At 39.3% G+C, this 25100-nt stretch overlaps 1 protein-coding gene across 2 annotated transcripts in view; it reads left to right on the top strand.

Annotated features, from left to right (window-relative positions):
• Positions 1–25100, top strand: part of RAB27B (RAB27B, member RAS oncogene family) — a 2233495-nt gene that overhangs the window by 1492854 nt on the left and 715541 nt on the right. For both annotated transcript variants that reach the window (XM_044075084.1, XM_044075069.1), the window contains one exon: positions 20843–20945. The gene's annotated coding sequence lies outside the window, so the exon portion shown is untranslated. The remainder of the gene's footprint in view (positions 1–20842; positions 20946–25100) is intronic.

Below are 25100 nucleotides of genomic sequence, written 5' to 3'. Positions count from 1 at the left end.
AATAAGGTGTGCGACTGTTTCCAATTCAGTTTTACAAAACCTATATTTGTCTGTTTCTCCCACATGTTCAATGAACTTTGCAAACCAGCACATATGTAGCCCACTAACTTTCTTTTAAGTTTCTTGGGTGGCGTAAGCCAGGGAACCTAGTTGGCTAGACTTACTTAGGCCCTTGGGCCGATAGCCTAGTACCTACCTATGAACCTATGAACTATTTTTGGCTACCAATATTAACCTTTTATCTCTTGGTTTGAATTTGCCTCTCCTTAATCATTCCTGTGTTCGTTCCTGATCAACATGAGATTCTTCCAGAAGTTTTCTATACTTGCAACTATATTTATGTGTTTTCCACATTTCTTGCCTTCTCATCTGGTCCTTAACTTTATATTTTTTCTTTTCTTTTTTGGCACATTCAGTTGCTGCCAGATTTTTATCTACTTCTGGTTTGATTTCCATTCCTGCTTGACGCTGATATGCTTTTGCTAAATTAAGCAGAGAAATCATCTTAGATTTATTCTCCTCATGTTTCAAGTCTTTCACTACATTTGGGTCTTGTGAGGTCAGCAGATATGTGTGGAGTCCCATGATTGTAGATCTATACATGTAATCTTTTTTAAGGAGGCCCATCCCTCCTTCGGGATGGGGAGTATATAATCTTGGTATTCATTGACTTTTATAAATCATTTGGTGAGCATGAAGCATCCTTCTTGTTTTCCTATCTAATCTATCTAACATGTTTTGAGGCGAGTCAGTCACTCCAAAACTGTAAGTTAGGACAGAAAGAGCAAATTAGTTTATAGCCTGGATTTTGTTCCTAGATGTCAACGCTGTTTTCAGAATTAATTTAAGGCTTATAAAGTATTCCTTTTCTAAGTTTTATTCACATTTGTTCATATTTTATTGTTGACGCTTCATAAATTCCCAAATATTCATACACCCCCTCTTGCTCAAGTTATTTTATATCACATTTTTGGCCAAAACTGATGTTGTCCTGGTGCTGAAGTTTTCCTGCTTTAAAGGTTGCTTTTGCATACTTATCAAGACCAAATGACATTGTTATATCATCTGAAAAAGTTTTGACAACCTGCAGCTGTGCTTTCAGTTTCTCATCTGATGAGCTATACAGTTTTAAATCATTGAGAGAGAAGATGAGAAGTCTTTACACTTTATTGTTTTTTAGGAGCCAAGTTGTACCCATGGCCTAAGTTGTTAAATAAACAGCTTAATTGGTTAAGAGCAAGGCAGAATAACACCGGTGACAGAGAGTCACTCTGGAATATCCCCCTTTGAATTATTATCCCTGGGATAATAATCTGTCCTTTATCATGGCTTAATTGCAAAGTGGTCTGCCACTGTTTAATGGTCACTGTAATGTAGTTGATCAGTGTATATTGATCATCTTATATATTTTTAAGCACTTTTTATCCATGAATGTGGGATACTATCAAATGCTTTTTTTATAGTCAATCTATGCCATACTTAAATTATTCCCCTTTTTACAGTTTTCCAGTATGACTTTATTTAACAACAAATTAAACTTTGTTTCATATGACTTTCTTTTATAACCCTTTTGTTCTACTGCCATAGTTGAGTTTTCTTCTAAATGACTATTGGCATCCATTCCCATGAATAGTTTATACGTCATCAGAAGGCAAGTTATTGGTCTATCATTTTTAGGGTAACTTGCAGATTCACTCTTAAGAAGGAGGATTATTTTGCCTGTTGTTAGCCAGGTTGGTGTCTGTTTGGGGTGCACATATAAATAGTTCTTACTCATGGCTAAATCCTTGTACAAAGATGTTAATACTTTTAACCAAAAGTTAGGTACTGCATCTGGGCTTGGGGTTTTCCAATTAGAGGCTTTCCTTAATTTTGTTTCAATCTCTCTGGCTTCATCCCATTTCATATCCTGCACCTTTAAACTTCTTATTCTTTCTTTTACTTTTTCTGTCCATTTATCATCTTTGTTATGTTCCACAGGATTTTCATAGATACTTCTCCAAAATGTACCTACTTCCTCTTTTTTTGGCAGTCTTTCAATTCCTTTTACCTTATTTCCCAGTTCTCTATAAAACTTTTTTGGGTCATCAATAAATTGCTTATTTTGTACTTTTTCTTTATATTTATCTGTGTATTTTCTATGTTTTTCTGCTTGTGCTGAGCTTTTTAGTTTGTTATGTGTGATAGTGCATGATAGATCTTGGTCTGTTCTAATACTGTGCATTGCTTTAATCACATCTATCTTTCTCAGTATTTTTCTTGATCTATTTGCTCTTCTGTAGTCTTCTAAGAGTGACACTTCTTGCCTTAACTGGTTTATAGTTTTCTCTATTTGATACTTCCATGATAGTATTTGTATCCTGTTTACTTCTGTTATATCACATGGATGTCTGTGGACAGTCCTAATTACTGTGTTCATTTGTTTTATCAAACATCTGACTTTTTGGGTTTATTGACCTTCTTCAGTCTATTCCTCTCATTGATCTTAATATATCTATCCATGTCTATTAAATCAAGCACCTCTTCTCTTAGCTCATTTTCTTCCAAACTGAGGGCAAATCCCTTGTTTTCCGTTTCTTGTGGGCATTCTATAGAAAGTTCTATAGCATCGTCCTGTGGCACATTCTCTTCAATTTCATCCAGTGTCATCTGTTGTTCTGTCATATGGGAACTGACTGGCCTATCACTCCTCAACATTGATTGCATCAGAGTTTCCACAGTTTCCTGTTCCTGTCCTTGCTGTCTAGCTTCAAATGAACGTTTATACTGATTTCCTGTGGAAGGCTGCAAAATATATTTGATGATATGGGATAAGTGATGCTTTCTGAGATAACTGTTAATATGTGAAGACATTATTCTCATGAACTTCTGGAGAAACTACATGTAATGATGTTATGTTATATATCATGCAAAAGACCAGGAGGGATCTGGAGATCAGTAGATAATAAAGATGTAGAAAATTAAAGTACTAACAATAATATATATGTTATCTGTTTGTATTAGTGCAATAACAGCAATTCTGGTAAGATGTGTTTTATATTGAATATGTTAGGTTGTGCTTTTATGGAATAAATTCATATGTATTAGCTTTAATATTTTGCAACAACTGTGTGTTGAAGTAATGAATAAACTAACTGAACTGAACTGTAGCATGAATATAGACCTCCTCAAGTTTAGATGACATCATCATCATCAGATACTCTATCTTACTTAATGGCCAGTTTAGGCATTATGTCTTTCAGAAGTAAAGGAATATTTGCAGAACTGAAAAAAATACACCTGCAGGAGTAAATAAGCTTGTCTTCAAGAGTTTATTTGTTCATTTGTTGATTTGTGTTTATCGGGGCAGAACACTAATCCCAATGCACCAGTTTTAAACTCAGTCTGAATGTATATGTGTTGAAGTACTGAAGTATAATTTTCAGATGAAAATGGATGAACTGCAACATAAGAATTATTTCTCAGCATGGAAACTTAACAGAAGAGTGCAAGCTTTTAATACAGAAATCTAGTGTGTCGCTGTGAGTCTGTTAGCCCAGTGCCCCTAAAAGGTGGAGTGTGCTACATTGTATTTTGTGATTGGGGTAAAAACACTATGAAGGCAATTAGCTCCTTTGCTGTGCTTGAAGAGTAGAAATGCAAAATTGCTACAGTAAGAGAGAAATTCAGGAACTATTGTGAGACCAGAAAGAATATGCCATTCATTCTCCATTTATTCTTTACAAGGAGGCAAAGTCCTACAGATATTCTAAATGCTTGATTTTATTGAGCTGAGAAATAGAGCCAAAGAATGTGAATTTGTTGAGTTACACGATACCTTAATAAGAGACAAAGATGTTTTTTGAGGGTTTTTGGGAAGTATTGTAAACATAACTGATAATATTAGAGTGGGCTCAGACACAAGAACAGTGTAAAAAAACTGCTATAGCTGGTAAATACATTAAATAAATGCATTAAAAACACATACTTTCAAGTCAGTTAAGAAGATATGTAAATAAGCATGATAAATCTGCATACATGGATCAGTTCTTATACAGAGGGACTAAAGTGTGATGCAGGAATAGTCACAAATACCAAAGCTAGAAGTCAAACGGGTTTACAATTTCTAGGAATAAGGCACTAAATTTCAGTGTTTGTATATAATAGCTCTGATATAGCTGTGCTTCAGTGAAGGCTATTACAGTTAATACAGCCAGAGAATTGAGCTATGAACAAGAAAATATTTTGAACATAACTACTGATGGATTCATGTTAAAATACTAAGATTTGCCAAAGTCAGTTATGTTACAAGTAGAGGTCAGTCAGAATAATATAGGAGCTGTAATCCTACAGAGTAGGCTAAATACTTGTGGGTCAAGAGCATCTGCAGAAGTGCAAAACGGACATGCTCATATTGAAAAGTAATCATTAACAGTAATGTATGAAAGTGAGAAATTCCATAAATATTTCTGTAGTAAAGATGTTCATATGCAAGTAGATCTCTAATCCTTAAAGCATGTTTTCTGAAGGTCTCTGTATAAGTCACTGCTTACATCATATATAAGGTACATCTGAAACTGTAGAGGTTATTAGGATGAAAGGAAATTCAATGCAATTGAGTCTTATGACCAATTACCACATGGTAGTATCCAGCCGTAGGCCGAAGCTTCTCTTTCTTCATTATTTATCTACAGATCTGTAGTAGGAATGTGGAGCACAGAGAAGGTGAGGACCAATACACAGCACAGGATGCAAGGCTGTTGCAGGTTGGAGAAGGTAAGGACCAATACACAGCACAGGATGCAAGGCTGTTGCAGGTTGGAGAAGGTAAGGACCAATACACAGCACAGGATGCAAGGCTGTTGCAGGTTGGAGAAGGTAAGGACCAATACACAGCACAGGATGCAAGGCTGTTGCAGGTTGGAGAAGGTAAGGACCAATACACAGCACAGGATGCAAGGCTGTTGCAGGTTGGAGAAGGTAAGGACCAATACACAGCACAGGATGCAAGGCTGTTGCAGGTTGGAGAAGGTAAGGACCAATACACAGCACAGGATGCAAGGCTGTTGCAGGTTGGAGAAGGTAAGGACCAATACACAGCACAGGATGCAAGGCTGTTGCAGGTTGGAGAAGGTAAGGACCAATACACAGCACAGGATGCAAGGCTGTTGCAGGTTGGAGAAGGTAAGGACCAATACACAGCACAGGATGCAAGGCTGTTGCAGGTTGGAGAAGGTAAGGACCAATACACAGCACAGGATGCAAGGCTGTTGCAGGTTGGAGAAGGTAAGGACCAATACACAGCACAGGATGCAAGGCTGTTGCAGGTTGGAGAAGGTAAGGACCAATACACAGCACAGGATGCAAGGCTGTTGCAGGTTGGAGAAGGTAAGGACCAATACACAGCACAGGATGCAAGGCTGTTGCAGGTTGGAGAAGGTAAGGACCAATACACAGCACAGGATGCAAGGCTGTTGCAGGTTGGAGAAGGTAAGGACCAATACACAGCACAGGATGCAAGGCTGTTGCAGGTTGGAGAAGGTAAGGACCAATACATAGCACAGGATGCAAGGCTGTTGCAGGTTGGAGAAGGTAAGGACCAATACACAGCACAGGATGCAAGGCTGTTGCAGGTTGGAGAAGGTAAGGACCAATACACAGCACAGGATGCAAGGCTGTTGCAGGTTGGAGAAGGTAAGGACCAATACACAGCACAGGATGCAAGGCTGTTGCAGGTTGGAGAAGGTAAGGACCAATACACAGCACAGGATGCAAGGCTGTTGCAGGTTGGAGAAGGTAAGGACCAATACACAGCACAGGATGCAAGGCTGTTGCAGGTTGGAGAAGGTAAGGACCAATACATAGCACAGGATGCAAGGCTGTTGCAGGTTGGAGAAGGTAAGGACCAATACACAGCACAGGATGCAAGGCTGTTGCAGGTTGGAGAAGGTAAGGACCAATACACAGCACAGGATGCAAGGCTGTTGCAGGTTGGAGAAGGTAAGGACCAATACACAGCACAGGATGCAAGGCTGTTGCAGGTTGGAGAAGGTAAGGACCAATACACAGCACAGGATGCAAGGCTGTTGCAGGTTGGAGAAGGTAAGGACCAATACATAGCACAGGATGCAAGGCTGTTGCAGGTTGGAGAAGGTAAGGACCAATACACAGCACAGGATGCAAGGCTGTTGCAGGTTGGAGAAGGTAAGGACCAATACACAGCACAGGATGCAAGGCTGTTGCAGGTTGGAGAAGGTAAGGACCAATACACAGCACAGGATGCAAGGCTGTTGCAGGTTGGAGAAGGTAAGGACCAATACATAGCACAGGATGCAAGGCTGTTGCAGGTTGGAGAAGGTAAGGACCAATACACAGCACAGGATGCAAGGCTGTTGCAGGTTGGAGAAGGTAAGGACCAATACACAGCACAGGATGCAAGGCTGTTGCAGGTTGGAGAAGGTAAGGACCAATACACAGCACAGGATGCAAGGCTGTTGCAGGTTGGAGAAGGTAAGGACCAATACACAGCACAGGATGCAAGGCTGTTGCAGGTTGGAGAAGGTAAGGACCAATACATAGCACAGGATGCAAGGCTGTTGCAGGTTGGAGAAGGTAAGGACCAATACACAGCACAGGATGCAAGGCTGTTGCAGGTTGGAGAAGGTAAGGACCAATACACAGCACAGGATGCAAGGCTGTTGCAGGTTGGAGAAGGTAAGGACCAATACACAGCACAGGATGCAAGGCTGTTGCAGGTTGGAGAAGGTAAGGACCAATACACAGCACAGGATGCAAGGCTGTTGCAGGTTGGAGAAGGTAAGGACCAATACACAGCACAGGATGCAAGGCTGTTGCAGGTTGGAGAAGGTAAGGACCAATACACAGCACAGGATGCAAGGCTGTTGCAGGTTGGAGAAGGTAAGGACCAATACACAGCACAGGATGCAAGGCTGTTGCAGGTTGGAGAAGGTAAGGACCAATACACAGCACAGGATGCAAGGCTGTTGCAGGTTGGAGAAGGTAAGGACCAATACACAGCACAGGATGCAAGGCTGTTGCAGGTTGGAGAAGGTAAGGACCAATACACAGCACAGGATGCAAGGCTGTTGCAGGTTGGAGAAGGTAAGGACCAATACACAGCACAGGATGCAAGGCTGTTGCAGGTTGGAGAAGGTAAGGACCAATACACAGCACAGGATGCAAGGCTGTTGCAGGTTGGAGAAGGTAAGGACCAATACACAGCACAGGATGCAAGGCTGTTGCAGGTTGGAGAAGGTAAGGACCAATACACAGCACAGGATGCAAGGCTGTTGCAGGTTGGAGAAGGTAAGGACCAATACACAGCACAGGATGCAAGGCTGTTGCAGGTTGGAGAAGGTAAGGACCAATACACAGCACAGGATGCAAGGCTGTTGCAGGTTGGAGAAGGTAAGGACCAATACACAGCACAGGATGCAAGGCTGTTGCAGGTTGGAGAAGGTAAGGACCAATACACAGCACAGGATGCAAGGCTGTTGCAGGTTGGAGAAGGTAAGGACCAATACACAGCACAGGATGCAAGGCTGTTGCAGGTTGGAGAAGGTAAGGACCAATACACAGCACAGGATGCAAGGCTGTTGCAGGTTGGAGAAGGTAAGGACCAATACACAGCACAGGATGCAAGGCTGTTGCAGGTTGGAGAAGGTAAGGACCAATACACAGCACAGGATGCAAGGCTGTTGCAGGTTGGAGAAGGTAAGGACCAATACACAGCACAGGATGCAAGGCTGTTGCAGGTTGGAGAAGGTAAGGACCAATACACAGCACAGGATGCAAGGCTGTTGCAGGTTGGAGAAGGTAAGGACCAATACACAGCACAGGATGCAAGGCTGTTGCAGGTTGGAGAAGGTAAGGACCAATACACAGCACAGGATGCAAGGCTGTTGCAGGTTGGAGAAGGTAAGGACCAATACACAGCACAGGATGCAAGGCTGTTGCAGGTTGGAGAAGGTAACGACCAATACACAGCACAGGATACAAGGCTGTTGCAGGTTGGAGAAGGTAAGGACCAATACACAGCACAGGATGCAAGGCTGTTGCAGGTTGGAGAAGGTAAGGACCAATACACAGCACAGGATGCAAGGCTGTTGCAGGTTGCACAGATATTCACACAGTAGTAGACAGCCTGCAAAACTATGTGAAATTTATAGGAGTGACAGTATGCCTGTAGCATGCCATATGAATGTAGAAAGAAAAGGGAACACTTAGTGACAGCCTGCAGATCTATTGTAATTTATGTGTGAAAGTGCTCACTTCACCTGCTAAGTCTTCTGTGATGATGCAAGTCACCGTATGTATTGTATCTGCTTGGACATAGTTGGCCCTGTGCAAGCTTGGAATTTATTATATATAATAATGAGATTGAGGAGCACAACCCAACACATTACCCTTTATTATATAATTCTCATAGAAAAGCATTATATAAAGTAAAATTAACTAGTTGGGAACACATTTGGGGAGTTTTTATCAGCAGCTAGATGCTAGCCAGCATATTTTTTGTTGAGGAATGGGTACATATCCATCCACCTCTACTACCTTTTCTAAAGAAGATGGTTGCAATATCTCTTTTCATTATCTGACTCCAAAGAGTTCAAGAAATATCCATAACAGAATTATTGTCCCACTCATTTCCATACACAAGTGCTATGTCTAGAAGCACTTACCTTACCTAAACTTTTTCAAGTGGAAGTGGCTGAGTGCCGATGGACTAACAGTCAAAATGCTGACTTAAAATTGTTTTCATATTCATAGTATTAATTATTTGTTTCTGAAACTGCTGAAGGTGGCTGACCGTTACAAAAATTAGCAATGCTACATGACCTTGCTTGGTTCCCCAGTTCAGTTCTCATCTGGGGTGCCCAATGTGTAGAGTTAACTTGTCCCTCCTATTTCCGTAATGGTTTTTGGTGAGAGCATCAGTTTTCTCTCATATTCCACAGTCATGCCTTAGCTGAACTGCTGATCTTACATATTGCACATAGATTTGCATGTGTACATTCTGCAACAAACTCATATCCTATTCATGATTAGTTTCACTGTGTAGTGTTCACTGAGTGCAAGGACAGACTGCATCACCCCCCACCTTAACCCTGAACTACTTAAACAGGATGTTAAATAATGGATGAAAGAATTATTTAATTAACTAATCAATTATTACACCAAGCCAAACACTCTGAATATGCTGCTAGCCTCAAATGTTTTTTGAGTTCATATTTTATACAGACAGAAACGAGACAATATATATATATATATATATATATATATATATATATATATATATATATATATATATATATATATCATATGTGCAGTGAGATTATGAGTTGTAAAATGGACAGCAAGACATTATGGGCCACATTCATCACAATATTTTTTGTCTGTCCTTAATAAGCTTGGATACCTTCTGTGGAGATTAAAGCAGAAGTTTTCATCACTGGGTGAGCTTGGAGGGTCTCCTGGTCCTGCCTGTTTCTCTGAAGCACTTTAGTTTGGACAACAATCTAGGACAAAAGAGGCCTGCAGCTTAAATGTTTATTTGAGTCTCTCTGGGAATGAAATCAAGTTTGCCAAAAAGGAATCCACTTCCATTCTCTCAGAATTAATGTTTAAGAGCATGAACAAACATAAGGATAAAGTGTAACCCATCTTTGGTCAGTGTAAGGGGCCAGGAGAATAAGCCTGAAGGCAAGATATTGCTAAAACCTGGTATAGAAGGGGTGCAGTCATTGCACTGAAACTGTATCTCAGTAACTAATATGAATGTGTTTGAGATGCATTTGGCCATCAGGTTCTGACATCTTTCTTTTTAGATATTAATTAGTTTAAACCATGATGTTGTCTGGATTTAGGTTTGAGTTTGCTTTTTAAAATGTCCAGGTGGGAGACTTTGCTTGAAAAGCTACTGTGGGGGGTCGCCAAAGGTGTAGCCAGTATGCATAAGCCCTGGTATGAGAAGTGTAAGCCATCCATGTGAAAACAGGAAGACTTATCTACAATCTTATCTACAGTCCCATCCCAAGCCGAGACATACTGGATCCCCTTAGAATGCGACCAACTTTTTAGCCAATTGTTAAAGCCAATTATGTTGTCTTTGTATCTAGGCATCATTCTTGATGAAGGCATGTTAATACTCAAGACTATATTTCCTGCTTCTAACATATATATTGTAAGTTACAGCTTTTTTCTCTGCATGTCCACCTAGCTGGAGCACCTCAAATCATTCACTCCCACATGGGCAACCAGTAGGTCATAATTATGCTTGTCTGGTTTAAGGGACCTTAGGACCCTTGTGTCATCATGGATCCTGGCACTGGACAAGCAGCGTACAGTGACCCTGTTCTTGTTCAGTCTGGTGAGTGTAGAGTCTGTATGTCCAACATAAAGTCATGTTTAGCTAAGCATTTTCCTGTGTGTGTGTGTGTGTGTGTGTGTGTGTGTGTGTGTGTGTGTGTGTGTGTGTGTGTGTGTGTGTGTGTGTGTGTGTGTGTGTGTGTGTGTGTGTGTGTGTGTGTGTGTGTGTGTGTATGCAAATAAAATCTCAAACAGTGTGTGTGTCCGCTGCATGGAGCAAGGACACAAAGCACTGGCTTCATGGAGAGGGTGTGGGAGGACTTGGCTTGGATTGCCAGCTAAAGACTCAACTCTAGCCTGTGCTAGTTGGGAGTCATATTGGGGGTCTGAAGAGAAAAAGAGGAACTAACCCCCAGACTGAGCATGTTCCCTGGGTGCTCTTAAGGGAAATTGTGCTTGATGCAGAGTGGTCTGCATCTGGAAATACTGAGTGTATCCATTTGTATTCCAAATGAATGTTCCTCTCTAGTGTCAGTGGTAAGGATTCAGACTCCTTGATGACTGGTCCAGAGTGGGGATGTCACATATTGGTGGCAGTGGTGAGATATTGAAGTTTTGTAGCCTGTAAGCAGTTGTCACTAAAGGTGTGCATTCCCTCAGTAGCCATGTGGTAAATGTTCAGAGTTTCATATCACAACCATTTTATTTATTTATTTATTTATTTTTTTAGTTTAGTTTAGTCAGGGAGAGCAGGCAAAAAATGTCAGCAGAGGATTATGGCAAATTAACAAAGAACCAGCTGGCCAAAATGTGCAAAGCCAAAGGACTGGTATATGCCAACCTGACTAAAGAAGAAATTATTTCAGCCTTAGTCACAGCTCAGATCAGTGTCCAGGAGGATAAACAGTCTGGTGATGGCAATTTGCAGCCCTCAGAAACAGGACATTTCAACTTTTCCTCAGAGGACTTAAAAATCTGTTTGGAGTTAAAGTGACTTGAACTGGAGACCAAACATTTAGAATTAGAATCAGCAGAGAGAGTGTGGCATTTGGAGGCTGAATAAAAGGAGAAGCAGCATCAACATGAGCGGGAGATGCTGACTGTTTGTTCATCAGGGTCATGGAGGTAATGGGGAAGGGAATAATGCAACCCCAGAAGCAATAAAGGGCAGTAAATGTCTTCCAGAATTTACAGAGAATGATAATTTTGATAGATTTATTCATATATCTGAAAGGTTACATAAACAGTATAATGTTGACCAAGGGCTCTGGGTACAGTTCCTAACCCCCTTACTCCATGGTAAAGCTGTAAATGCAGTTTCTAAATTGTCTGATATTGATTGTTTAAACTATGAAAAAGTCAAATATTGTTTACTAGAATGTTTTAAGTTAACACCTGAAGCTTACAGAAAAAAAAGTTTTGTATGCGTAGACACAAGGCAGATGAAAGTGTGTGTGATAATATTGCTGAATTAAGCACTTATTTTCGTAGGTGGGTGAGTGGGTATCAGATCACCAGTTTCAAAGGGCTGGCAGATCTTTTGGTGAGGGAACAAACCCTTAGCATTTTGCCTACGGACATGATAATCTAGTTGGCAAATAGAGAATTTAACACAGCAGAGGAGTTGTGGAAAAAGGGGGATCTGTACTTGTCAAGCAGGGCATCACTGTACAGAAAAGGAATACCCAGTGCTGAACATGAATATTAGGGAATCCATGATGGGCAGCCTAAACCACCCCAACAGAGTCCACCAGTAACTGGGGAAGCCACTAGTTCAGGTACACCAGCAGGATCAAGGGTTAAGTGTTTTAAATGTAGCTAGTGGGGCCATATAGCATATAGATGTCCATGGAGGCAAAGTGGGGAACCAAAGGTGGGGGAGCCAGCAAGTGGGAATAGCAGTATACCAGTGTTCATAGGTTCATAGGTTAGTACTAAGCTAACTGCCCTTGTGAGCCATTGTAAGCCTAGCCAATTGTCCCTTGTTAGACTCAAACCTTGCACCATGTGTTTATAAGGCAAACACCTTAACCATTAGGCCACCCATCCAACCCCTAATAGTACTAGGCTAATTGCCCTTGTGAGCCAAGCCAATTATCCCTTGTGAGACTCAAACCATGTACCTTGTGTTTGTAAGGCAAACACCTTAACCATTAGGCCACCCTCCCAACTCTATTTAAGTTGTCTGGAGACAACAGGGGTACAAAACTATCACAAGAGATTATATCCCATCTTAGGGGATGAAAACAGGCCACTGATAAGCGTGTCACAGCCTCTGATGTAACCATTTTGAAGCCTGCAATGGTTAAAGAGGAGCAGTACTTGCTTGGACATTCCACTCCAGTCAGAGCATTAGGAGGGATCCCATTCCAAATGCCTTTGGCAAGAGTTCACCTTGACTGGGAGGGTGGAAAGGAAGCAAGCAAGTAGGTGTATTTGAGGATTGAGGATATCCCTGCCGATGTCTTGAAAGAGAAAGATTTTGATAATGCAGTACCTTGTGTACATGCAGTTACATTGAGTGTGGCTTGGAGACAGGCATGTGGGTCTGGTAGCCTGGGGGAGGCCCAGACAGACACCAAACCTGAAGCCAAGGCTGGTGATGTGGCTAATTCAGAGAGGGAGCTACCCTTTGGCAGTGAGCCTGCAGGTGAGCCACAGTTGTTGGTAGGTACTAATGCTCCTTTGGACAGATTGACTGCAAGGGTAGAGGTCAGTGGTAGTACTCAGGCTGACAGCGAGAAACCGTTGTCAGAGGATACCAGACTTCCCAGGGTAGCTGGGAAGAGTCACAAAAGTAGAGCTGAGACAAGCTCAGTTCTCAGACCCCACACTAAGAGGCTTGTGGAAGGTAGCTAGAGAGGCACCTGATTCTCAAAGAAAAGGGGAGTCTGTATACTGGAAAAAAAGATTACTGTGCAGAGAGTGGACCCCTGAGAGATGGCTAGAGGAGGAGGTAATATAGCAGTTAGTAGTGCCATGAGCCTATTGTCTGGCACTTCTAGCCATAGCCCATGACATTCCTTTTGCAGATCATATGGACATAAAACATACCAAGAAACGTATTATGCAGAACTTGTATTGGCCTGGTATTGGAAGGGATGTAAAAGGGTACTGCAGGACATGTAAGCAGTGCCAACATGTAGACAAGGCAGTGAACAAGGTCAAATCTCTTTGATGCCTTTGCCTGTGATTGAGGAGATGTTTTAGAGGATATATATGGCACAGTGGGAGGAGAAATTGGTCTTTCATCAAAGTTTTATAATAAAGTCATCACATGGTTAAGGTTTTTGGATGATATTCTCATCCTGTGGAGGGGTACAGACAGTGAGTTTGTTGACTTTATGCAATATTTAAATAACACCACAACATTTTAAAATTTACCCATAAAACCGGGAAAGATACGATAGATTTTTTAGACAACTCACTGACTTGGGAAAAAATTAACAATAAATTGAACTCTAGGGTGTACAGAAAAGACATGTACTCTAACTCACTGATTCATTATGACAGTTGTCATCCAAAGCACCAAATGAAAAGTGTAGTTAAAGTTCAGATGATCAGGATCTCGAGACTGACTAGTGATGACAGTGAATTTAAGGAGGAGATGTACACCCTAGTAGGAATGTTCAAAGAAAGAGGGTACCCCAACAAATTTCTAATTAGAATTAGAAATTAAATTTGTGAAAGAAGAAAGGACAGGTTTACCCCCATTTTATCCACTGACCATGGGTTTACTCTTGACACAAGACACAGCACTATGTCGGACATTGTTTTGGTTCTCCCTTACAACAACAAAGCACTGAAAATTAGAGACATGGTCAACAATACATGGACTTGGTTTTGGGTTCGGACCTAAAAAACATCTTAGGTACTAAACCAAGAACCACTTTTACCAGGGGTGCAAACTTAAAGAATTGGTTTGAAAAACCTTGTAACAACAAAAGACTTAGATCTACCATGTCAAAGTGTAACATGTGTAGAGCTTGTAAATACATCAATACAGGCCCTTATGTGATGCTAGAAGGGAACCATCATACTAATGCCATGTCCTGGCCACTGTAACTGTAACACTAAAATGGTGATATATGTGGCCATGTGTTTGTCTTGCCAGTTTTTTACATAGGCAAAACCACTAGAAAATTAAAAGAAAGAATTTTGGAACATGTTAGGGACATTAATCGGAAAAAGAATGAAAGTGCACTGTACAGTCACTCTGTGAGTTGTAACAGTTTTAAAAAGTTTATATTTTTTATTATCGACAGGGTAATTGATTATGGTAGAGGTGGTGACTTGAAAACTTATTTGGAAAAGTTGGAATTAGATTGGCAGCTCAGGACCAATGCTACAACTTTCCCTGGTATTAATGACAGTATTTCTTTAAGTTCTGTGTTGAAATTAAAAGCAGTGCAGATTTGATTTGTATATATTAAATGCAAGGTATAAAATACAAGCACTGGAAATTTATTAAAAGTTCACACTTATTTACTTCATGTTATTCTTTGTTTTATGATTATGTCTTTTTTTAAGAATGATATAAAGCATTGCTTAGTGGGAGGTTTATAAACATAAATGTGTATGAGATAGTTTTTAAAGTTTGTGGTTTAAGTTAAGCTATACAGTCAAATACAACCTCCTGCACGAGGAACGTTGCACGGCACCAAAATACTCCAATAATCACAAAAAAACAAAATGGAACCAGCAACTATAAAGGAATCCAATGTGTAGATAAAAATCCAACCTCTTTATTGGAAAGAAATTATTATAACATTCATCAGACCGGTTTCGGCTGGCAACAAAGCACAACCTGCTTCAGTGAAAAAACATGAAATGCATAATAATGCAGTTTAAATACTAAATGTGCTGATATCTCATTGGTCCATTCAAAAATTCTCATTTAATCCAGGTGAAAACAAAGCACCTAATTTAGTGATCCATTTCTTTTCTTTGGTATCTAAAATAGAGTGCCAACCAGTCTTATACAGTTTGTTGCCCTTGATCACATCTATAATAACAAAATAAAATTTGGCATTATTGTGTTTCAGAGTGTGTTTATATAAAGCACTGTTGATTTTCCTAGTTTTAATATTGCTTATGTGTTCTGATATATGCAATCTCAAAGGCCTCGGTGTCTGGCCAACATAAAAAGACCCACAACTACATGTGGCCAGATAAATAAGCCACTCACTGCTACAATTTGCAAAAAACTGAATATCATAAACTTTAGAGCAATTCCTACTTGTAAATTGGTTAGATTTCATAATTTTGTCACAATTGACACAATGCCCACAAGGGAAACATCCAACAAGATGTTCACCAGTTAAGGTAGTCTGTGTTGATTGTATAATACCAGAAGAGTGTGTATGTTTATAATGACTAAAACATGAAGCTAAATTCTTTTCTTTTCGAAAAGAAAATAAACATTTTTCAGGTATTATGTCAGATAAATCTGGGTGGCTTAATAAAATATTCCAATTTCTCTTAATACTATTTATAAGTACTTCTGAATTTCTAGCATATGTTGTGACTAGCCTGATTGGCTGTGTTGTTCCCTGTTCCCTATATTTATAGGTAAGCAAATCCTGCCTTTTGTGTCATTTGTGACAAAATTATGAAATCTAACCAATTTACAAGTAGGAATTGCTCTAAAGTTTATGATATTCAGTTTTTTTGCAAATTGTAGCAGTGAGTGGCTTATTTATCTGGCCACATGTAGTTGTGGGTCTTTTTATGTTGGCCAGACATCGAGGCCTTTGAGATTGCATATATCAGAACACATAAGCAATATTAAAACTAGGAAAATCAACAGTGCTTCATATAAACACACTCTGAAACACAATACTGCCAAATTTTCTTTTATTATTATAGATGTGATCAAGGGCAACAAATTGAATAAGACTGGTTGGCACTCTATTTTAGATACCAAAGAAAAGAAATGGATCACTAAATTAGGTGCTTTGTTTTCACCTGGATTAAATGAGAATTTTTGAATGGACCAATGAGATATACGCACATTTAGTATTTAAACTGCAATATTATGCATTTCATGTTTTTTCACTGAAGCAGGCTGTGCTTTGTTGCCAGCCGAAACCGGTCTGATGAATGTTATAATAATTTTGTTCCAATAAAGAGGTTCGATTTTTATCTACACATTGGATTCCTTTATAGTTGCTGGTTCCGTTTTGTTTTTTTGTGATTATTTAAGTTAAGCTATGGCAAAGGAACTGCATCATTAACTCATCATGTGATGTGATTTTAAGTATTTAATTATGGGTTTAATGTAGTTAATTTACTGTGATAAAGTCCTAAGGTTACAGGGTGAAAGCGCTTGGTGATATTCATCATTAAAGTTGTTTCATTTCATTGACTGTGGTCACACCACTCTGGTGGTGTTTTTATTTTCTCTTTGTTATTATGTTACAGTTTCCACTCTTTTGGGCGATTTTGTTTTTTAATCAAATCACTATCACTCTACACGGTATCATATAGATTGCTCAGAGGTGATCTGTGTCTCGCCTACAAGGCAATATTAGACCCTGCCCTACTAGGGATGCTCCATATCCGTAAGTATAACTCCTCATGCATTACCCACTTGAAAGGCCTAAATTTAATACATGACATCAACAAAACCTGCTAGAGAGACAGGTTTGTCTCCCAGAGGCTGCCCCATCTGTGGAACAGACTTCCCATACATGTCAAACAGAGTACCTTGCTGACCCTCTTCAAGCGCAACCTTAATGAGTGGATGGGAAACAGATTTGTCCCAGGGTTTCCACCTTTATCCCTCATTGCCAGGGGCAACAGGTGATGACCGAGGTTTCTTTTTTGGGGATAAACTCTTGGCTAGGCTTGTAAAGGCCCCAGGGCCATTAGCCTTGTAACCTCCTATGATCCTATATAGTTGTGAGCATATTGGATTGGATCAGTCTTTCGTACAACAAGGTATGTGACTTACTTTTGTATTTCTTGATGTGAAGTTTATTGTAGTGATTTAGACAGACATGAGAAATTACTGTAGTATTAGACAGGGCAAGTCACTTTTTTTCAGAGATGCAGGTTGTTCTTGAGAAATTCTTACATTTCATGGAATAGGAATATCTTTGTTGTAGCCTTGATCTGAGTGCAGGAAATTTCCCACATCTTTGAGTAAGCTATAAGCTATAACGAAGACTCACAATGGATTCAAGTCTAATATATACCGAAAAGACACCTGGTGCAATGGGTATTTACATTATGATAGCAACCATCCTTGGGTTCAAAAAAGAAGTTTAATCAAGGGGCAAGCAGTCAGAATAGCCAGGATGACCTCTGAATTTAAGGATTTAGCTGGTGAATTTATTTTTTTAGGAAATACATTTCTGGAAAGGGGTTACCCCAAGGAGTTGGTATGGAAAACATTGGATGAGGTATATAAAGGCTGGGGAAATAGATATAAAGCATTGTTTCTGGAGAGAACAAACTGAATATACAACAAAGTAATAAGTTTCGGGGGACATGTGTCACGGAATACAATACATTTACTGACATTTTTACCCAAATCGTTAGAGCTAACTGGAGTTTGCTTAAAATGAACAGAGAACTGTATGAGGTAGTGGGTAAACAACCTACTTTTACATACAAGACAGGAAAGAATTTCAAAAGATTGTTCGAAAAGACGGAAAAACAGGTTAAAATAAAAAAGGCAACCAATGGATGTGGCAGATGTAATTTTTGTTCACACATATACAAGGAGGATAGTATACACTTGAACAATGGACTTAACAGTTTAGTGAAATTTTGCAAGGGTAATTGTAACACCAGAATGTTAGTCTATTTGGCCGTCTGTATAGAATGCAAAGCATTCTATATAGGGAAGACTGAAAGAACATTGAAAGAAAGAATGGGAGAACATTTATACGACATAAGAATAGGTAAGGACACTAGTGCCTTGTACAAACACTCTGTTTCCTGTCAGGCTTTCAAGGGTTTTAGGTTTGGAATTATTGATACGGTTAAACATAATAATAGGGGAGGTGACATGAAAAATGGACTGTTAAATAAGGAATTAAAATGGCAATTAAGACTGAGGGCTAATGTTTTTCCTGGTCTAAACGAATATGTTAGTATAAAGCCAGTATTGACAGCCAAAGCACATAGGGTATGAAACAATACTGCACATTTTCTATGTATTGTATAGAATTTTAGATATTTTTACAATGTTTGCACATGGAGTACTCAATATGATATTAAATATACATTTTAGACAAATATTGAAGGTAACAAGGATTGAATTTACAGCATGGTGCTTTAAAAATTTTAATTGGACTTAATTAATAGCAGCAGTGATTTCTATATAAAGTATGGCAGCACTTTTTAAGTTTTATCTGATGAAGTCTTGTAGGAGACGAAAGCGCTCATCTGCTTATTTTATTGGAATTATATAATGTTTCTACGTTTTTACTGGTGGCCTGGACTGATTTTTCATATCTTTGAGTAAGCAGATTTGTGTGTGCTTGCATGTGTCTGAGTGTGTTCATTCATGAATGTGACACAGAGTGGGTGCTTGAGTTAGGCAAACCTCTGACAAGAAGAAGCTTCTTACACAGGTCAGGCATATTTTTATCAACCAGAGGGGAAGTGGTGAGTAGCAATTAATAAAGAGCTGAAGGACTTTATCTGTGAGGGGAAGGTGGCAAGAGCCAAGTGGGATAAGCTGATTCTTCCAGTAGAACAGGGCAGACTGCGATTACCAATTTGAAGGGATATTTCAGAGCTACACAGTTAAGACTCCTATACACAGCACAAGTAGAAAATTATAATTCAAATTGGAAAGGGATGATGATGAAACATGGGGTAAGCTGAAGAAACAAGGAGAGACTGGGATTTTGGATGCAGTCCTTTAAGGAGAATAAGAGTAATCGTGCAGAATATTATATCTGTATGCTAAGAACTAAACCAACACGGGAATGCAGAAAGTAGATTCTGCCGATAAGAATGACTGCAATTAGAGATACAGGCAATAGGCAAGAGGGGGCCAGAATTTATTGGAGAAAACTGTAAAAGGAATCAAGGTATTGGGAGCAAATAACTAGAGAAGGAAAGATGATAGAGTGGGAAGACACCAAGAATGTATTTGGACTGCAGGTTATAGATTGCCTTCTCTATCAGAAATTGATATCAGAGTATAGGCAAAGAGAAAGAAATGGGGGAGGGGGGGTCCTAAACAAAAGAAGACCAGCACTGGTAAATATTTAAATAGAATCTAGAACAGAAGCTGCCATTAAAAAAGGAATAATTAGTAGAGCATATCAAATATTCCATGATAACTGTAAGAATCAATCAGAGGAGGTTAGAAAGGATTGGGAAGACAGATTGGATAAGCAATTCATAAAGAAACAATGGGAAGATATATGTATGGCTGCCAAATATGCAACAGAATCTAGAAGATTTAGGATTTTTGCCTGGAAATGTTGACATAGATATTTTTATACTGCAAGTAGACTCCACAGAATTTTTTCCTCAGGCAGACAGTAAGTTTTGGAGGTGCGAAGGGGAAGAAAGAGATAACTGGGAACATTTTTTCTGGGAGTGTAGTTTATTGGCAGACTTTATGAATTCCTTGCGGGATGCATTGTCGGAGATGCTGGGTGGGCAGATTGGTCTGAGGAGAGAGGTGAATTTTCTGAGCTATGATACAGAATCAGAATTGCCTAGGCATGGTAAGGCCTTGCTGTGTCTAATAATGGTGGCTGCCAAAAAAGCAATTACTAGAAAATGGAAATCAAAGTCCAAACCAACTATACTAGAAGTAGTGAACAGAGATAAAACAACTGGAATTGAGATCTTTAGAAAAGGGTAGGTACAAACATCATAGGAAAAATGGGAATTGTGGGAGCAATACATACAGGGGAGAAATGAGGTCTAAAAGCCGTCAGGACTTAAATAAGCTATGTGATGTTTGACCAAGAAAGATTGGGTAGACTATAAGTGATGTATAATGTTTACAACTGGAAGTGTGTCAATATGGTTTGTGATCTAAAATGCAATGCTTGCAACTAGGATTGTGTAGGTATGGTTTGTTTTCATTTATATAAATGTATGATTGCCTATGTAACAAGTGATGGTTTAATAAAGATGTTTATTGTTTAAAAAAAAGGCAGGACTTGAATATTTTATGTAATATTGCATAGGTATATATGATGTATATTGCAATATATGCGAAGTATAATGTTTGTTATGTTAATATAGTTTGATTACTTTTATATGAATGTACATTTGCCTATGTCACAAGTGATAATTCAGTAAAGGTGTTTGAAAAAAAGAAGCTTTTTATAAACTGAAATTCTATTAAGTGTTTTTCTTTTCTGCAGAGTAATCCTAGGAAAAGCATCTGCAATATTTGCTGATCTCCATTTCTTAGTTTCTTCTCTACATTTTTCATTCTTGCTTTAGTTTAGAATGCAGTGCAATATTGAAAGGGTTTCTTTCAGGCTGATAAATATATCCTAATTTTAGCACAAGCTCTACAAAGTCTTTGATTTCATTTTCCTAACAGGTTACCATGACGAAGTGGCCTTCTGCTTCGGAGTTGTAAAGTGCGATAACCTGACTGTGGAAACAGTGCGCTCCCCTAAGTGAGTTTCAGAAAACAAGTTCAGGTAAGGCTATGTTTAGTAAAAAGTTCAGAGAATTAAACCTGCTGGTTAACATAATTTTCAGGATGGCTTTTATGATAATTATAAGCAGTTAGCTAGGATATGCTTCAGTGATCTAAAGTAACTATCATTAGATGTAGTAAAGCAGGCATCATACATGTTGAGTAAAAAAGGGGAGAAAGTAATAAGGTATGTTCCATGCAGAGTGTCTGTGCTGCAGAATTTCTAGTGATGTGCTCTGAAACGCATTTTGATGTACATTTTACTCCTTATGTTAGAGTGCACTGGTGGGTGTACCAAATTTATGGAATGATCTACTAAACAGTAGCTGTGCCTATCCCAAATGCCAGAATGGGACCTGGAATAATTTTAAGGGGGAAAGAAGAGTTCTTGTCTGGTTGAACCACTAGCCTGTACTTTACACTGTTTATTAGACTTTTAAATCAGATTTAGTCAGTACAGGCATGTTTGAAAAAAACAGCTTGGAGAAAGCACACACACTCACGCTCACAAACAACACAACAAATCCATATCCTCAAAATCAAGCTACCCCATCTTAGACTGTTCCTTGCAGATATTGTTTGCTGTTTGCAGTCAGGTTTTACTGGAAACACTGAATGAAATGTTTCTGAATTCAGTGTCTCTAATGTAGTCATTGCCCACATGCTTAACACTCCTTGGATTCTCTGTCATTATATTTTATATTTTAAAATAATTTCTTTTACTTTCTGTCAGCCTGTATATCTTAAGCCTTTCACTTGATGTCTAGTCAGCCATTAAATGCAGCAGAAATCAGGAAACCAAAGTTACCTGAGCACACATAACACTCACTGTTATGTACTTAGTATGACTAGACAGTGGTTTCTGAAATATTTTCTGTGAAGGTGTGAATTCTTGATTCTAGAATGTGTATAGTTACTAATGAGCTACAGTATTACCCATCATCCAAGACCTGGGACAATGGTACAAGGCAAATAATGCAGAAATATTGCATTAATTTTACTTTTGTAATATCTCCATTGTGAAGACTGCCAATATGATCAGTAGGACAGAGGGAATTGTGGATAGTGGCACAGAAGGTAGCATACATGCATTTGCTGCAGAAGGCTGTGAGTTCTATTCCTACACCAGGTAGATGGTTTACGGAAACTACTATGCAATATAAGGAGGTGTACTGTACTCCTAAGTGCATTGCCCTTCAGATGAGATATTAAACCAAGGCACCATCTGCTTCAGTTAATAGTAGCTTAGGGGGATGTAAAAGATCCCATTGTACCTGTTGAAGTGGGAAGGGGAAGTTCCCTGATGCCCTGACCAAATTTCCCACTAGTTGCATAAATACCACCTTGGGTCTCCCCTGAAAACAGACCACTAGCCTAGTGGGACTAACCCAGTCAAGGATTGATAAATAAAATGAATAGTGGATGATAAATGTGCAAAGAATAAACATATCAGAAGAAACGCACAGATGCTAATTCAGAAAGGTTACCACGAGATATACATGAGGTGTACAATTTTGTGGAAAGTTTCTGATTCAGAGACAGCCCTGCCATTGTGTTTTATTATGAAGACATGCTTCACCATTATAGGCTGCATGCCAGGTTAAATGTTATTGAAGTATTCCAGTGAAAGTCATTTACAAGTAAGTCATGTGCTCTCCCAGGAACTGCCTGTAGTAAGGCATTTATACAGCTAAGTGATTCAAATAATTGCTTGACTACATATATGAAGTGCTGCTACCTCTATGGGATATAACAATCACTTTATCTTTATAAAATGTTTACAAATAAAAGTTATGTTTTTATATTTTCTCATGAAATGGCCCTTTTTTAATAAAGACAGGTGTTAAAGCTAATTAGCTAGTGTTGCTTTGTTTTAAAGAAGGTATAGCTTTGTGTTTGCTTTGAAAGTTCTAAGAGCTTCATCCTTGATAGGAGGCACTTTGTTCATTTTCTCATATCAGTAGGTAGATGTTCATATTCAACTGTAACAGTTTTATTAAAGCTCTTGTAACACACTGAAAGGCTGAATGGTGTCATGCAGTGGGACAGTACTATTTTGTGTTTGGAGATAGTATGGAAAGCCTCTAGTTGTTAGCTTATTGGCCAATGAGGAACATTCACTGTACTGCAACAGTTTATCAGTACAGGTGGTGAGGGAAGTGATGCCCGGCCACTGGCCGAGTAATCAAGGAGCCTCAATCCTCACCACTAGCACCAGTGAGGGGCGTCCACATTGAGAGGATAACAAGTACACACACAGTAAAGTACAAGTTCTCTTAAGAGCATGCAGAGATCACAGTCAGTCTGGGGCTGGTTTGTCCCTTTCTCTCCAGATCCCCAATAAGACTCCCCACTGGCACAGCTATAGGGTACAGATCTCAGCTGAGTGGTCAAGCCAAAACCTCCAGCACCCTCTCTGTCCAAAGAGTGCTTTATGTCCCTGCCCAAGTGGTTGACACACACACACACACACACACACACACATACACACACACACACACACACACACACACACACACACACACACACACACACACACACACTTTGAGATATGAATTATATACAAACACACAGACACTCCTGGGGAAGGCTGGCACAGGTTCACCAGCAATGTGCCCTCCTGCCCAGACTATAAGGTAGAAATAACTGCCACCAACCACTACTTATCTCCTACTATAAGGCCCTTCCCAAAGGGTGACCAATTCCACTGTGTGCTATTACTATTATCCAAATAGTAAGTGTAACCCAGGGCTAAGGCTATTGGAGTGGCTTATACAGTATCACCAAATACATGCAAGTACGCTTAAGAGCTTAAATATGTCTACACACAAACCAGCCATAGTTAAAATGTTTAAAATATTTAATAATAAATAATAAAAACACAAGACACTACTTGTCAGTTCAACACAATGCTAACAGAGAGTTCAGAAATCACAGGAAAATAATTTATAACAATATTGTAGGATAGTCTGGCATAAATATAGAAAACAGCTAGACTAAGCTGGCCATATTCTATCTATAAGAGAAATCACTGTTCTAAATTCTACTTACAAGGCAAAGTGTTGGTGAGCTGTTGTCAGCTCTGAAGACAAATAAAAATGCAATGCTTTCTTTCTCAGATAGTCCTTAAATTGACAATACACATTACTGCTGAGTTATTTCAGATTACATAATTCTTGACACTTCTGTAAAAGTTTCCCAGGCTCACAGAACTGAAAATTTTAACATTTATTTTTTGATCTGCACCTGCCAGGAAGCCACAGCAATAAAAGACACTTTACAAGTGAAACCTAGTAATTATCTATGTCTTAGAAGAATAGAAAGAATTTCCTAGCCCAGACTTCCTGTCTCTGGGCTTGAGATCATATGCAGTTGTAAAAGTCTTTAGTTATCAGCTTTCTTCCAGCAGGGCGCACTGTGATTACATTTTTAAAGCTCAACATATAACACAGTTTTCTTTACATTTGTGAAGCAAGCCTGTGCATCATGTTAATATTTACACAATGACATAGAATTATTTACAAAATTCTGTCTAGCTAGGCTGGCAGCCTTCACAAGGGATACTGTAACACATGCTAGGACTGCAAACCAGTTCTGTTTATAGTTTTTAGAACTGATGTTTACTTTTAGAGGCCAGAATGATAAATCTGCAGACACTGTTTATTGTTGTCTGTATTGTGTGTGTGTGTGTGTGTGTGTGTGTGTGTGTGTGTGTGTGTGTGTGTGTGTGTGTGCGCGCGTGTGTGTGTGTGTGTTATGGGAGCACTTTAGTATTATAACAGAGAAAAGAAATGTAGTCCTCAAGGGATTTGAACCTATGCCTTTTCTAGTCATAGTAGCTCAACTATGGCAATAGCAAGATGAGTCACAGAAGCACTCTAAAACATGTCATAAAACACATATCAGAGGAATGTAGCATATTTGCAGACTGCAAATTGACCACTGTAGAACATCATAAACCCTTGAGGGATTAGAACCTTCCATCCACTACAGTTACACTGTACAAATCACCTCATAAATAGACTGAGTCATAGAAACAGCAAGAATAAAGATATCAGTTTTATAGTACTTAAGATCTGAGTGGTGATATTAGCACTTAGCTCATTTGCCCTACTGATGGCGATATCAATGACATGATTGATTTTTGCCATAGGAT

Source organism: Protopterus annectens, chromosome 1.part1 (genome assembly GCF_019279795.1).
Source record: "Protopterus annectens isolate FY-2018-M chromosome 1.part1, PAN1.0, whole genome shotgun sequence".
In the NCBI taxonomy this organism is placed as follows: Eukaryota; Metazoa; Chordata; order Ceratodontiformes; family Protopteridae; genus Protopterus; species Protopterus annectens.
This window is presented reverse-complemented; position numbering and strand designations above follow the sequence as displayed.